The 15,369-nt window shown below is 39.7% G+C and overlaps 1 long non-coding RNA gene across 1 annotated transcript in view; it reads right to left on the bottom strand.

Annotated features, from left to right (window-relative positions):
* The window catches only part of LOC142600432 (uncharacterized), a 659,444-nt gene that overhangs the window by 49,139 nt on the left and 594,936 nt on the right, over positions 1–15,369 (bottom strand). Inside the window, exon 2 of the long non-coding RNA XR_012833905.1 lies at positions 2,618–2,776. This is a non-coding gene — a long non-coding RNA (uncharacterized LOC142600432). The remainder of the gene's footprint in view (positions 1–2,617; positions 2,777–15,369) is intronic.

Raw genomic sequence — 15,369 nt, 5'->3', positions numbered from 1 at the left:
TTCTGTGAGACTTGTGGAAGTAGAGGGAGCAGGACGAGTGGCTGGAGCCCCACGCAGTCCAGGGAAAGGGAACTTGACAGCATCCTCCGAGGGATCGATTTGGCCTGAACTGCAGCAAGTAGCAGAGCTGTTGGTGCTCTCTTTGAGCCACCTGTTAGAGCTGGTGTTGGATGCTGGTGAGCAAGGCCCTGTTGGTGTTACCCTGAGCTTCTGTGGAGGGTTGTAGGGAAAATTAGCAAGGAAGTTAACGTGGTCTGCAGGAAACAGCAAGTTTCCTCAGCACTAGGTGGGAAATAGGAGTGAAGACTTCTATTTGCAACTGTGGGATCGAGTGCACCCTCAGCAAGTTTGCCAATGACACCAAGCTATGTGGTGCAGTCAACACACTGGAGAGAAGGGATGCCGTCCAGATGGACCTTGACAGGCTTGAGGGGTGGGCCTGTGTGAACTACACGAAGTTCAACAAAGCCAAGTACAGGGTCCTGCACATGGATTGGGGAAATCCCAAGCACAACTACAGGCTGGGTAGAAAAAGGATTGAGACAAGCCCTGAGGAGAAGAATTTGGGGGTGTTGCTGGACAAGAAGCTCAACATGAGTCGGCAATGTGCACTTGCAGCCCAGAAAGCCAATTGTATCCTGGGCTGCATCAAAAGAAGCATGACCAGGAGGTCAAGGGAGGTGATTCTCCCCCTCTTCTCTTGTGAAACCCTACCTGGAGTACTGCATCCAGCTCTGGGGCCCCCAACATAAGAAAGACATGGAGCTGTTAGAGCAAATCCAGAGGAGGGTCATGAAGAAGATCAGAGGGCTGGAGCACCTCTCCTATGAAGACAGGCTGAGATGATTTTTCAGCCTAGAGAAGAAAAGGCTCCAGGGAGACATTATTGGAGCCTTCCAGTACCTGAAGGGGGCCTACAAGAAATTTGGAAAGGAACTGTTTACAAGGGCATGTAGTGATAGGACAAGGAGTAATGGTTTTAAACAGAAAGAGGGTAGATTTAGATTAGATATTAGGAAGAAATTCTTTACTGTGAGGGTGGTGAGGCACTGGAACAAGTTGCCCAGAGAGGTTGTGGATGCCCCGTCCCTGGAAGTGTTTAAGACCAGGTTGGATGGGGCTTTGGGCAACCTGGTCTAGCGGCTGGTGTCCCTGCCCATGGCAGGGGGGTTGGAACTAGATGATCTTTGAGGTCCCTTCCAATCCAAACCATTCTGTGATTCTGTGATCACTTGTTCATGGGTAGATTTCTCATCTTTTTTGCACGGAGAAACTTTTATTCTATTTGGAGAACATAACTGGTCTCTGTTCTACACTCACCCCCACTTTCACTGCTGAGCTTGTTCTTACCCATCTCTCAACAATTTTAATTAAAGAAAATAACGACACTGTACAGCTTTAAGATAGTCTACCAAGCATAACTATAGGAAACAAAGGAAAGCAGAAAAACAAACAGGTCTGACAACAGGGACATATATTAATAAAAAAGAGTAAAAAAGCACACCTGCTATTTAACAGGCTGACTAACACAGGTATTGACAGGACGTGGCTCACCTAAAAAGCAAGTAGTCACTGTCACTTACAATGCTAAAGAAACAGGAATGGCTGGACAATTAGAAAAAACAAAGATGGAGCTGTGGTTACCTGGCCTTTCCTGGTCATTCTAATTTGAACTCTGGCACGTATGTGCCGTCTGACTACTGAGTGACTGTCTCCCGTGTGGAGTCAATGGAGCATCTCTTTGATACGGCCTCAAGGGATGTCTACATGTTCTTAACACTGGATGTTCTTGGCTGTCTACCAAGGATTAAAAGCAGCTGAATTAGGCAAACTAGAAGCAGGGACATAAGAAAGAGGTAAATCTCAGGCTTTTGGAAATAGGTCACATCAGTTATGTAGACTTCAAACTGTCAGTGGACAGAAATAGGCACTTTTAGACCTGTTTATTCTCTTAATATTGATGTGCAAAATAGGTTGTGCTGTTGTATTGGGTTTGCATGGGAAGGTTTTGGTAGCAGGGTGGGCTACAGGAGTGCCTGCTGTGAGAAGTTGCTAGAAGCTTCCCCCATGTCCAACAGAGCCAATGCCAGCCAGCTCCAAGACAGACACACCGCTGGCCAAGGCCAAGCCCATCAGTGATGGTGGTAATGCCTCTGGAATAACATAGTTAAGAAGGGGGAAAAAAAACCCACCACCAAGAGCAATTGCAGCCAGAGAGAGGAGTGAGAAGATGTGAGAGGAACAGCTCTGCAGACACCAAGGCCAGTGCAGAAGGAGGGGCAGGAGGTGCTCCAGGCACTGGAGCAGAGATTCCTCTGCAGCCCCTGGAGAAGACCGTGGTGAGGAAGGCTGTCCCCCTGCAGCCCATGGAGGTTGATGGTGGAGCAGATATCTACCTGCAGCCCATGGAGGACTCCACGCCAGAGCAGGTGGATGTGCCCAAAGCAGGCTGTGACCCTGTGGGAAGCCTGCACTGGAGCAGGCTCCTGGCAGGACCTGTGGCCCTGTGGAGAGAGGATCCCACACTGGAGCAGGTTTGCTGGCAGGACTTGTGACCCCATGGGGGACCCACGCTGGAGCAGTCTGGTCCTGAAGGTCTGCACCCCATGGGAGAGACTCACGTTGGAGAAGTTCATGAAGGACTGTCTCCCGTGAGAGGGACTCCATGCTGGAGCAGGGGAAGGATGAGAGGAGTCCTCCCCCTGAGGATGAAGAAGCGGCAGAAACAACGTGTGATGAACTGACCATAACTCCCATTCCCCGTCCCCCTGTGCCGCTGAGGGGGGGCAGAGGTTGAAGCCGGGAGTGAGGTTGAGCCTGTGTGACCCCATGGCTGCGAGGCTGCATCCCCCAGAGCAGTTGCTGCTCTAGTCCTGTCAAAATGTTATAAGTCATTCTGAGTTGTGCTGTAAAAAATTTATTTATACAAATCTGATCTCTTTGGCTGAAGAATCTCGTGCTTTTTTATGCAAACACAGTGGTCTCCTTCCCCCTTCAGTCTAAACCTCATTTTGTTCTACTTTGCCTGAATTCACTGTCAGGGGTGGGTGTGAGGTGTGTGTAAACCATTTTCAAGGATTGTCTTACAAATGTGTTGCAGTATCTGGAGGAGATGTTTTGTGAACATGGTACAGAGATCTAGTACTGCACATCATGACTTACTCCAGGTCTACTTCTAGCCTAATTTATGCCCATGACACAGATGAAAACATCTCACAAATGACATCCACCTTGTGTTGAGTTACAGTGCTCTATTTCAGTCTTAGAGTTGATGTTTAGAGCTATATTACAGTAGCCCTTGGTACCTGTGAGAGAAACAGCCTTTGCATTGCTGTAGGAATGTTTTCCTTTATGTGCCTGTGCTCTTCTACTATATTTTCTTAGTACAGTAGGGAACACAGGAGACTTTGCAGTCCCCTAGAGCCCAGACTGTTTCATGCATGGAGCATATATACCAGTCACAAATATCTAAGACATTAAAATTTGTATGCTTTTGCCACTTGTAACATAAAGAAACTATGTTAAATGCAGTGATATTTACACTTTCCTTCAATTACTTGTAAGTTTGCCTAAGCAGTAAAAATGTAGTTGTAGACACATTTATTCATACATTAACAGTTATACCCTTGAGAATATTTCAAGCAAAACTGCATTCAAATAGGCTGTTTATTTGTTTTAAGGACTTTCTTAAAAATCAACAATTAAATAGTCCATCTGTTCCCCAAACACTTCTAGTTAAACATTTGACTATACAGTTTTGAAAAGGCAATTTTGCTAAATTGAACATTCTGTGTTGCGTGTGTATAAATTCTTGACTGCTGCAGGGAAGCAACAGAGTAGAGCTTGGATTTGCCAAATTAAAATACGGTGTAAATCAGTGGATTAGGTTACTTAAAGTAACATTAGGTGCATTAGGTTACTCTTTTCTCTTTCTTAGAAAAGTAGAAGATAAAAATACTGCATTCTGAAAGCTGTGTTAATCTTACAATCAGAGATCACAATGAATGACTCTCAAATCCCTGGGAGAGTACTTTCAGCATGCATTTGTGGAAATCGCTTTTCAAAGTGGATTTATATTCCATAGATTTCTTTTTCCTGCATTTTAGTGATGGGTTAGAAATGCTTCATACTCCGATTAAAATGAGGCTCCACTCTAAAACCAGGACAAAGACTTGCTAATGTTATAAATGCATACAGACAAAAAAATTGGTGATTAAGGATAATTTATAGTTTTCATTAAATGAACCTACATTATTCTCGGAACAAAGTGCCTTATTATTAATGGAAATTCACGATTGTTATTAATTACACATTTTTAAATGCTTTCATTTTAACCTGTCATCAATTTCCCATAGCAAAATGATGTGTTCCAACTTTGAACATTCTGAACTTTACTTTGCTCTTAAATTATGTCAAGATTTTCCTTTGGGCAATTGGAGTTTTGGCAAGCATTTCTTCCATTTAACACTAACCATCTCTTCAGTCTTCATCTTACTTCCTTAAACTACTACTTTTGACTTTGTTTTTATCTTTTTCTAGGGTAGCAATACCTTGAGGATACTAAACCAAATTTTAAATTGTTATTTCATTGGCCTTATTATTATTGGGTGCTAATTTGTGCGACAGTGCAAACAGGAATAGGAGATGAATTCAATATACTCATATTTTTTGTTTGCATGGTAGTTAATTAATTAATTAACTAAATCTTCCCTTGGGAATTTTCTTTTCCATGGGCTGGCAACCTTTCAAGAAATAATTCCTTGAAATTATTACATTGTATTTGACTTATCAGAATATATCTCCAGAAATCAATCTGTATATGCAAAACAGACACAGAGGCTGAACCACTTTGCAATCACAGATGGCAGGACAGATGTTACAAATGTATTACAGTTAGAGGGAAACATCAGCATTCTGAGGAATGAATATATTATCTTCAACATATCCTGAAGATGCCAAATAGAATTGCATGAGATGAGGCAAATTCTGCTTTACTGTTATTTTAGAGATGTTTCATGGTCACGACTAGGAATACTCTTTGGCCTGATTTGTCTTTGAATTCCAGTACAGAAATTAAAAAATACATGAACCTGTTCAAAAACTAAACAGAAAACCCAGGGATATTTACATGGAAAAGAAACTAGGTGGTCAAAGAATATGATAACAAAAAGTAATGGAACCAAAGAGGCATCGCATCAATGTGTTTGTCTCATACCTTGTTTCTGTCTCAGTGAAAATTGTCCAAATCTTAGCATACTTCTTCCCAAACTTCTCTAATTTAATATTATTTTTCCTTTTGTATTTTTACCTTTCCTTTTTGACCATTCTTTTTCTGGTATGTTGCCTCTGACTTTCATCCAATGCATTTACTCATTTCTGATTAGGATCTCAGTGATTGTTTAACTTGTGTTAGGCTGGAATACTCTTTGCAAACAAGTAGCTGAGCCATCTTCCTTCCTTCCTTCCTTCCTTCCTGCCTTCCTTCTTTCCTTCCTTCCTTCTCTCTCTAATCTTAGTGATTATTCTATAATTTTTTAACATGTTTTGAACTCCAGGCATTCGTTCACAACCAAAGTCTTTCACTTCCCTCCCAGTTTAGCAATGATCCTTCTATTTCTGGATATCTTGCTTTTTTAGTTTTTGATGGTGTGGCATCAGAGTAGGACCCCAGGGTGGTGGATGAAGGTTGGTGATTGAAGGGTGGCTCCAAAAAGACCAAGAGGAATCAAATCTACAAAAGAAAGGAGAGTCTCGTCCAAGGACTGGTGCTGGCACGTAACTTGGAAAGGATTGGGTACAAGAGGATGTAAAGGCAAATGTAAGGAAAAAAGAAAAGAGTAGCTAGTCTGTTCTGAAAAGGAGAATACAAGGGTCTGAAAGCTGAGATGCTGGCAAGGGAAAAATTTGAAGAGATACACAGTGAGCTTGACACCTATGAATATTGAAATATTAAGATCAATTCAAGCAATTAGAGCCATTGCTCAATAGATGTAACCAAACAAAAGGGAAACCATTGTAACTTAGAAAATAATTAGTTGTAAGATAAGAAGCTCTGGAACAATCTCATTTTAAACAGCTCGGTCTTGGAAGAATGGATGCGCAAAGATAAGAAAGTTACAAGGTGATCACAAAACCAGCCTTGCGGGATAAGGTATATGTGATACCAGGACTGAGTCTGAAGACCCCTGATGACCACACGGAGGTGCCAACAAACATACGTGAAAGACATTAGCATATGCTAACGAGTTCCCGGAAAATCCATAAATGTGATAAGCACTACTTGGAAATATACTGAATATGTATATTAACATATTAACAAAGTATAAATACTTGCTAGTTTTGTCTTTTGCGTGTGCATATTAGGTGGATTTATTCCCCGTGCACCCAGTGCTGCAATAAAGAATGCCTGCTTTCTAAAACTTCAAAATAAGTCTTAGAGAGTGAATTATTTTGCCACTTTCCGGTAACAAGGTCAATGAGTTGGAAATTCAAAATGAACTGATGGGCAAAAGGGTATGGTATCATGGCCAACACTGCAGGGTAGAGCAAAGGCTCAGGAGCAGTAATGGGAGAGTTTGAAGTATAGACAAGATAATTTAGATTTAGCTGGAAGTCTAGGGAGGAAAACATGCATTTTAACAAGGATATAAAGAAATAAAAGGTGATTTAATGGCAGATTGCACGCTAGGGAAGGAGATCATGGGAAAATAGGAGACATTGCAAATTAAATCAAGCCTATGGAACACAGAAGCTGTAGGAGGAAATATGATGTCTCATATACTGTGATGACTTCACCTGTTGTCACAGCACAGGATTTAAGGATGAGTCACCAGGGATGAATATTACCTTATTAATTTGAAGAGAATAAAATGTTAATACTAATCTCGAATGGACAAACAAAACAAGTTAAAAAATTAGCTGCAAGCACTTTATAGATATGAAATTAAAGGATTTGCTGCTGTTGTGTCCTAGGAGAATTGAACAAAGGAAAATAGGAGGTAAATATGACTTTCTAGAGTTTTCTTTTCTCATTTTTGTCTGTGTGGATTATGACGGTTTTAGAGTGCTGCTCTACTCTTTTTCCTTTTTCTCTTTTTTTTTTTTTTTTTTTCCCCCTGCTTCTGTAGCAATAGCAAAATGAAATGGACTATTTGCCAAATAGAAAGGATCAGCTAGCTTTGAAAAGTCAGTCTCCTGCTTCTTTTGCTTTACCACAATGATGACAGCAGAGTTGAGCCCAAACATCAAAATCTAAACCCAAACTCACAGCAAAATATGGACAACAGGGAAATTCCCCAGATAAAAATGTAGATATACTCTGATTCCTTGCATAACCTAAATTCATCTATCCATTATATTTTATTGTTACATATGTTTTTATTAGTATTTAGGGAGTTCTCAAAATTGTGTGAGTGCTTTATGGAACAGATGAAAAGTACAAGGTTCCTCCCCTGAGAAGCTGTGGCTCAGATTCAGATGTGAAGCAGCAAGAAGCAAGAAAAGGAGTGTGAGGAGGAGGAGGAAGAGCTAACCAACAGAGTAGTCAGGTTGCTTAGCTGCATTTCACCTCCCGGGTCAGCTGGCTAAATTCACCGGCGAGAAGAAAGAGTTCATATCTGTCCTAGACTCAAAAAAAAAATAAAAAAAAATAAATCACATAGGGATAAACCATGCATTTTATTTTCTTCCTCTCCAAGGATTTAGCATTTTTTAAAAAATGTACTGAGAGTGTTGATGTTATACAAGCTTTCCAAAAAGTGCCAACTTGGCTATCAGGGGTTAAAACTAATATTTGAACATTTTACTGGCCAGTTCTATTAAATAACAAATTGAGAAAATCCATTTATCTCAGCTAGTGACATAATTAGTTTTCACTTGACATGACATGGAGTAGCCAGTTTCCCTAACCTATCCAGCAACTTACCTTCCTTTTTGCCATGGAGCCTCTAGACACCTGGCTTTTCACAACACACCTGAAAGTTATTCAGGATATTTTGTAACAATGCAGGACACAAGTTTCCAAGTCCTAAGCTACTGTTTAGTATCCTAAGCTACTGTTTAGTACCCCCGTGCTAAACAGATCTCTTTTACTATTATCATGAAAGCAGTTTGGTTTTCTAAGATGAGGAAGTGGTGTTCTCTCCAGTGGGGAGATTACAGGGTGTGTTAAGGTCTAAATGAAGTCCCCAATATTAAGAGAATTGTAGCTATGTCAGCTCTGATTTTGAGCTAATAATGAAGGGAACAGTCACAAAAATACTATGTAATTGTGGGTTTAAAGATAGGAATTTCCTCTGACATTTAACAGTCAAAGAGGAAGATGTTGGTCCTGATCGCTATAAAGACCACAAGCTCTTCCATAAGAACAGATAAAACCAAGTAAGAACTTTTTGTGTTTCCTTGTCTTGTCTTAGCTGAGAGAGTTATACAGAATGGTACTGGGTAAGTGCAGGAAAAAAAAGACATTAAATGAGTGTTTCAGAAAGATGTTTCTTCTCAAAAAAAAAATATTCTGCCAAAGTGAGATTGCCCATGCTGCATACAGACAAGCTTTATATTAATTATCTGTGTTCATAAAGTAAGAATGATTACATCAATAAAGGGTGACTCATAGTTAAATGGTGCCTTTCAACCATACGACATCTATTGAGAACAAACACTGTGCTCCAGATTGAAGCCAACTAATGCACTAACAACATAATTACAATGATTGCAGCTGTGACAAGGGGTATGAGTGGCTTTCAACCACAGCATATAACAGCTCACAAGAAATGTATTTCTGTTAGTTAAGTGTGTTGCAGTTTTGGTTATGAGAGCAACTACAATGGAATTGGACCTATTGGCTTAAACTAGGCACTGCAGAAATTGATGAGTGGAAGTTGTTAAAACTGTAAAAAAAAAAAAAAATCATCTAAACCCAGGATAGCATGCTGCTATTACTTTTATGATATTGCTGTGCTGCCTGTGAGTGTTCATGTGCATACATATACTGAAAAAAGGATAGTCCCTGTTTTCAGATGCTCACCCATGAGAAAAGAGATGGAGGGATGGGATTCTTTTCACTGGACTTGTGAAAACCTGAGTAGGTGACTCTGGGCTCCCTGTACAGTTACCTGATATGAGCAGACACTTTCAGAGTATGATTAATTTTACCATATTTTAAACTTCCATTTTTGAGTGGGATTATTTTTGAAGTAGTTGATTTGCTCCACTGAGTAAAGGGAACTAGGGTGCCATAATCAGATATGCACATGCACATTGTATAAGTATTTATCAAACCAGATTAATTATAACTTTGGATGAACACAGACAGATGAAACAGTGCTAACAGATATAAGACGATAAATCCAAGGTAGGAATAGTCATAATATCCCAACATAGGGTACCCTGTGTGTATCACAGCAAAAGTGAGCTTTAAGAAAGGCAAGACTGGTGAATATTTAAAGATTACTCTTCCCAGAAACAAGGCAACATGTGGGAAGAGGTGGAAAATAGTGTTTGTCTGAAGATTTAGCAACACTGAACATTGCAGGTATCTTGTGAATAGAACTCTGCATATGAGGTGACAGTCTGTGAAGGGCTTTCACAGCAGAGGAAAATGTGGTGCTCTGTGGGTTTGAAGAAAGTTAACTGGTCTGTAAATGCAAGAGGAAGGTTTATCCTAAAATCCAGCACCCTGACGTATGTGACCACACAGGTGTTTGCAGTTTGACATGACCCATGCATAAGCCCCTACTTGTCCCAAATCCATCTAAGACACTAATCCACACTGCCCTCTCTGAAATACCTATTTCTGAGAAGACAGTTCACCCACAATCTGACATCTTCATTCCACTCCATATATTGCAATATCACTGAGCAGGCTGAATGATAAAAAGGAGAGCATCTATTAAGTAGAACTTTAGGTCAGATATTTTTTTAAAGAGCTGGGAAAAGGTTCCATAAAGCAAAATATTTTCTTTTAGTTACATTCTGTTCAATTTTCTTAAAAATCTTGGACCTCAGAGTTCAAAGAACACCTCTCTTCCCTTTCTCCTCCCAGCATCTAAACCCATCAGACACCAGTCCTTCACCCAGTTAGAGAAAGGTGGGAATATAGAGTCTCCACAGGCATGCCCTTTCTAGACATCCCCTCCAAAATATTTTTACACCTTCTAAGTTCGAGATAAATCCCCTTTCCTTTCCCTCTCCCCCCTTTTTTTCTCACATCTAAACACAGTGCTGCTCAATCTAAACAGAGCACTGATAGCTTATCTAGCAGCAGAGGCAAAAATTAACTTTGCTATTTAAAGCCCTTTCTGGGTTGTTACAGTTGGAAGCCTTTTCAATCTTCTGCAAATTACATATCATAACAAGTATTAGCTATACATATGTTCTATTAAATTAATAATCTTCACTGTGGCCTTAGCTTTTGGCAGGGACTACTCATCGCAACCCATTATTACTTACTGACACAGGCTCGAGGAGTATTTTGTCTGAACCATCTTTGCCCTCCATTACCCCCATTCTGTTACTTTCAGAGGTATCTAGCACCAAAATAGGTAGATGAAAAAGCTAAACAGAATTTTAGGTATTGTTTGGAAAGGAGCAGAATAAATCAGAAAGCAACATTATGAGGCTGCATACATCCAGGATGCCCCTACTGCTTAAGCGCTATTTGCAGTTCTGTCCATCATATTTCAAAAGAATAGAGCAGAAATAGAAAAAGTACTAAAAGAGGCAGCAAAAGTCATCAGAAGCATAGAAAAACTTCTACCAAAGCTGAGTAGGCAAAGAGTTATGAGATTGGGGAAAAACATCCAAATATCAATAACATTGAAATTTATATAAAAATGGAGAGAGAATTTATTCAGTAATTACCACAGTGAAAGAAAAGGAGGACACTGACTGAAATTATTGGGCAGCATGTTTAAAACAAACTGAGGTTATAACTGGTGAAAGATTTAAGTGAGATTCATTTCCACAAGATTTTACGGTGTCCAAAGTATAAACATATATAAAAAGATTAGGCAAATTCAAGAGAACAGACTTGTCCAGGCTTATTAGGTACCACAGTCCCAACGGTCTCCAGCTCAAGAATTCCCTGGACGATTGTTCTCCAGTAGACTGCAGGATTTGCATTGGAAAGGAGGGGGTGGAATGACTTTTTGCATATCCCTGCCTACCAGCCCCAGTTCATGCAGCAGGACTGAATCAGTTGGCTCACTTCACCTTCACCAGCAGTTTTGGGTGAGCCATCTGGCTTTGCCTTGAACTGAAAATGTTTTGCCTTGAATACTCAAGCCCATTTGGCCCAGTTGAGTTAATTCAAAGTTTGTAGATTACTCCATTTTAACCACGTCAGCTTTTTGTAATAAGAATGTATAAGCTATAGGACCTTGAATTAAAAGTTAGTTTAAGAATGTGCACATAGTGATTTGACCAGTTTATAAAGTTTTTAAAACTTATTTTAGTAAGCAGACAAAGCCTATGAAAATGTGACCTCATCGATATCATTATTACAGTTTTTACAGGGTCACCTTTATGTCAAATGCACTAATGAGCTAGAAAGGACATGATTAGAAAAAGCAATACAGGCAGATTTTATTGGAGCATTGATAAGAATAAGAAAATCTTTCTCTTTCTGTATAATGTTTGCTGGTGGGGAAGCTTCAAAGCATAAAGTGAAGCATAGCAAACCTTTTTAAGTAAGTTTTTGTGTTCCTTAGGAATACAGTAAAACATAATTTTCCATAAAATTCAAATCCATGATCCAGAACTGAAAGAAACTTTGACACTTCATTAATAGCTACCCTAATATGACTATGCCACTAATGCTTTGAGGTCACACTGATGATGAATGATTTTCTATGCTGTACTTTAATGGTACCTGGCTACATCAAAGTTTTGAATTGGAGATACAGAGGGCTAAACTGAATTTGATAAATAGTTTCCTTACCTTTGGAGTTGCTTGTAAGTAATTATTTTTATTGGAAACAAGTTGACATTTTACAGCTTATGGAGTTTTCATGCTTTTACCTGAATTTATAAGCAGCATCTTGGCCAAAAAGCTTGTAAATGTGATTTGTCCATAATCTCTGCATGAATTAGATCAGGTGCCTGTGTGCCAGAAGAGAATTTAAACATCAGTTCCAATGGCAGTCATAATCTACAAAAGTGCAGGCATTTAACAGAGTTGAAAAACATGGAAATACTGTCAGACATTGGTTATGTGGCTGTTGCTAATTTGCTGCTTTGGCTCTCAGAGTAGTCAGACCTAACCTCAGAGCTTGGATCATCTACAGTCAGAGTAAAATGCTCATCTTGTTGAAGTTAGTGGCAAAATTGGTTTTGTTGTCAGGAAAGCCAGCATTTTGGGACAGTTTTCCGTAGAAAGATGATTCATTCTGAAGTTACAGTAGTCTTGATATTACATAATTTTCTTATCTATAGAGTTCATATATTTACAATCTATTTCAGCAGTACTTTGTATTTTCTTTTTTCCTTATTTTGATGTGCTTTATCCTTTCTTGAGCACTTACCTGTTGGAAAATAAATCACACTTTCATTTAAGGTCGCACTTTCATTTCATATTGGTAAATGCAGGAATTGTTCTCATACTTTTTCCCCGAGAAATCTCTGTGCTGCTTCTTGCACTGTTGCTTTTTAACTAAAAACAACTTGTGTAACAGCAAATTCAGTTTAGAGACTGCACATTTCTAGGTAATTTTACTAGCATTTTTTACTATGGCCTAGCTTGTAGTTCATAAAACTGTTAGCATTTATAAGGCACAGTACAAAAACACTGTTATTGTGATAGAATTAGTGTTTTATGTATTTTATCAGTATCTAATAGAATTTTCCTACTGTATTTATTCCCCCCCCCCACTGCCTCTCCTGATTCTGGGCCTATACAGAGTGAAATTCCATATAGTCCATCCCAAATAAAACATACCTGAGATATTTTATCTGAGTGGTTTTTGTGTGGGTTTTGGTTTTGTGATTTTTTTTTGTTTGTTTTTCTTAATTGTATAATTTTAAGAAACAGGAGAATTTATGCTGGATCCCCATTATGGAGGTGGTTGTACTTGGTATCACCTATACCAAAACAAAGCATGATATATCAAATGCCAATGAGTATGACTCACCATAGCTTGTATTAAGTGAGGGATCAATTTGTTGATAATCCTGCTATGCAACAACAGCAACAAAAAATACATGGCTTGTTTCAGATGAACCTCTGGAGGTTCCAAGGTTTCATTTTGATAGGCTTGGTGACATTTGGATCCCTCTCTAAAGGTTATCAAATCACTTTTTATATTTAATTGTTAGAATGAGGAACAAAAGTAAAGTGAGTACTTTTCAGAGACTGCAGGAGGAGTTTTAGCTAGAGCAAGGTGCTGGGAGATGAAAAATGAGAACTAATTCCTTTCTATTTAAGAACGGCTTTGTGATTTCTGAAGTATGTTCATTTTTTGTTATTAAAACTGGAAGGAGTCTCCAGCTGTCCTCAGAGCCCTTGTCCAATAGCAAGTGTTCTGATAATTTGCTTTTGCTGCACACTTATTATAAAAAATAACTGCAGTGTCTCTGATACAATTAACTTCATTGAAACAGCTGGCAAATTCCAGCTTTTAAGAAGAGAAACCCTGTTGAACATTCCAGTTGCAAAGAGGATATAAATTATAATAAAAAAATCATGGCATATAAGAGATGACATATATGATCAGTGGGGACATACAGAGAGCTACATCACACTTTTCACAGTACTTCATCAATGCTAATAAGTGTGTATTTGCATCTGTCTCCATCTAGGAAAGTTCTTAAGGGTACACTTAGGCTTAAGCTGAAGTTAACATGCTAGCTTGCTGAGACCTCCTTGATTAAATAAAAATTATTTTTTAGTGTAAGATGGGAAGCATGGAACAATGTTCTACTTTATTAACAGATGTATTTGAAAACCAGGTTCTGAGGAGAAATATCTTTTTTAGAGTTTGTTCTAGTGTATTTTCACATAAAATGTCTTTGCTTGGTTAGGATAGAAATCGTGGCAGAATTCCCACATCCCTCAGAGAAACAGAACCAGAAAGAAATAGATACTGAGGAACAAGGAGCCATGTGAAATTTGAAAAATGAAACACTTTCCCTGCTCCATTTAAATTCTGCTCAGCTGTGGTGAAAGTCTTGGACTCGATGCTTACAATGGCAGGGAACAGTCTGCAAGTAGTCACATGTGAATGGGGCTCTGTTAACATTAGAGGGACTTCACTTCCTGGAAAGGAATGCGCAGCCATAATCCCCAAACTTCCTGGGGGGGCCACAAACTGGAGGATGGAGGGTACCTGGGGATATTTGCTGCCATGCCTTTTCTCAGGGACCATTTTACTGGAGAAGAAACACTTTGGTATTCCAAAGGGATGATGCTAATCACAGGTGTCTTTTGACAATGAATACTATAAGACCATCACAAAGACATTTCTTTCTAATGCTTATGCAGATCCAGCTGAGCAGCTCCCACAACTGGTGGAGGTCCACAGATTTAACTCAGGTTCTGAGTTCATGATCCAAATGACAGTGTTTCATGAGCTCCCCAAGAGCACTCCTGAATTTCCATGGGATCCTGGAGGTTTTGGAGTGGCACAAATGAGCAGCTCTGTGCCACACGCTGGAAGGAAATAGTAGCTGGGATGCTGAGGGTGGCACCAATCCGGCGACGGTGATGTCAGTAATACTCATGAACATCAGTCTGGCCCAAAACAGAAAGTGCGTGGCATCAGCACTGTGACCATACAGTTTCCTCCTGTTCTCCAGTCTGTTTAGGTCTGGATGTTGGGACCAAAGCACATGGGGAAAAGAGTTGGAGGGGGGCAGCAAGGGATAATTCTCAGCATAGTAAAATGGATTGCTTTGTTTCGGGGGGGGGGGGGGAAGGATCATGTCTAGGGAAAGTGTTCTGGATCCTGTCAATTATCCTTTGTTGGACAGCTGTTGGCACTTCAATTGAAGGTAAAAATTACAGAGAATACACTTGGGAAACAGCATAGGTAGAAAATGTCTTTCTGACCATTTCAGGTCACGAACCAAGAGACCTGGGGCTTGGTTTGAACACTCTGTTAATGTACAGCTGCCAATAATATCAGCTTTCTGAGGCAATTCGGGGAATCTGGCTCTTCCTGTGGGCCAGGAAAGAAACAGAAACATCTATATACACGTACACCCCCATGGGGACCACTATGATGAACCAAATGAATCCCAGACATAGAGACTGAAAAAATGTTAAAGAGTACAAGAACACTGAGCCCACTAGCTCTCTTGGTAAAGCTGTTACAATGTTAAATTGCCTCACATCTCTCAAATTGTTTTTTGCCGCAAGACTGAAATTGTCTGGCT

This window comes from Balearica regulorum, chromosome 1 (assembly GCF_011004875.1).
Source record: "Balearica regulorum gibbericeps isolate bBalReg1 chromosome 1, bBalReg1.pri, whole genome shotgun sequence".
NCBI lineage: Eukaryota > Metazoa > Chordata > Aves > Gruiformes > Gruidae > Balearica > Balearica regulorum.
The sequence above is the reverse complement of the archived record's forward strand: the minus strand, read 5'-3'. Positions and strand labels throughout refer to the sequence as shown.